Source organism: Glycine max, chromosome 5, assembly GCF_000004515.6.
Source record: "Glycine max cultivar Williams 82 chromosome 5, Glycine_max_v4.0, whole genome shotgun sequence".
NCBI lineage: Eukaryota > Viridiplantae > Streptophyta > Magnoliopsida > Fabales > Fabaceae > Glycine > Glycine max.
Window position 1 is genome coordinate 3,785,691 of NC_038241.2, and position 1,549 is coordinate 3,787,239.

Consider the following 1,549-nt stretch of genomic DNA (forward strand, 5'->3'; position numbering starts at 1 on the left):
AAAAAAAGGTTACCAAAATACCCCAGAGGCACGCGCACACTGGGCGACTCTTTTGCGCTAGTTCTCTAGATTTGATTAGAGATATATATGATATATTAAAATAAAATTTGTTTAGGAGTAGATTACTATAAAAATATAAAAAGAAATTAAAACATGATACAAGTATTTTATTAAGTCATTTTCTATTTATATTTTTATTTAATTTTATGGTTCTAATAAAATAATGCATAAACATAAAATAAATAAATTATAAAATATTCTTATAGTAAGGATAATGTGAGAATTAAGAAGCTATAACTCATTCTGTTCGTGTTTTTTTCTTCTCAACTGATGGTATGGAATTTTTATTTTATTTATTATAAAATATCCAAATAATATAGAATGGCATTTTTAATTCTTTTCATTCCATTTCGTCCCACTTTATTATATTTGGATTTATTTTGTTTCATTCTCTATCTTCAATCCAAACATTAAAAAAATGATAATTGTAAATTAAAATTTACACACCATTTATATACAGTTGATTTTAAAATAATAATAATAATAATAGAGTTAAGGGTAAATTTGGATAACTGAAATATAAAAGTTCCTTCTGAATAATATATAAGTATAGATTTATTATTTATCTTCAAAATTGCAAGAAATGTAAATTTAAAGTCACGTATTGCACGCCTAAATGTTAAAATTTAGTTAAATATATATAGGAAAAAAATTAGTAGTTCCTTTCCATGAATTGACATTCTTCAATATGTTTCAAATCTGTAGAAAGTGACTTAATTATTAATATAGTATATTGGTCAATGGGTTCGCGATTCCATATATATTACTTGTGATGGAAAATTCATAATAACTTTCTTATAATTAAAAATTAGTGAGCTTTAGGTATGTTTGATTTGTTAAAAAAAAAAGGATTAAATAATACAAAAATATTTCTTCAACGTTTAATTTAAAAAAATAACTTGAAGGATAGTAAAAAATAAAGAATAAAAGATGAGATAAATATTCAAAAACTTGTAATTCATTAAATTCAAGTATAACTTTTTAGTCAGTGTCCAACAAAAATAAAAATACAATATTATTCATATTTTATGACTTTTCATTATCTCACACCTTTTTTCTTTTTTCATATACTTTTTGTCATTGTTTATTACTTTTTGCCATTACTCATGATGTGTGTTGCTCTCTTCATTCTTCCTTCCCATCGGCAAGGGCCATATGGAGTGCTGTTATTCCTTTTTTGTTCATTATTTTTTTTATTGTTAATTTATTTAAATGTTCTCATTGTCATCTTCTTCCTTCTGGCTATATTTTTTTCTTTTGGCCAACTCCGACAAGGCCACGTCACGCCGCCGTGACCTTGTGGCGGCCTCACACCGTCAGGCCCTGCGCGCTATGGCATCAGGGGTTGCACCTCCTCCTTGGAGGTGTCTCTCATTTGTTGCGTCATCAAAATGTGTTGCTAGTGCACCTAGGATTTTCCAACCCATTTCTTTACTTGTGAGTTAGGCTACGTTGTTCTTATCCAGTTCCAACCCTAGAAAAAAAATGA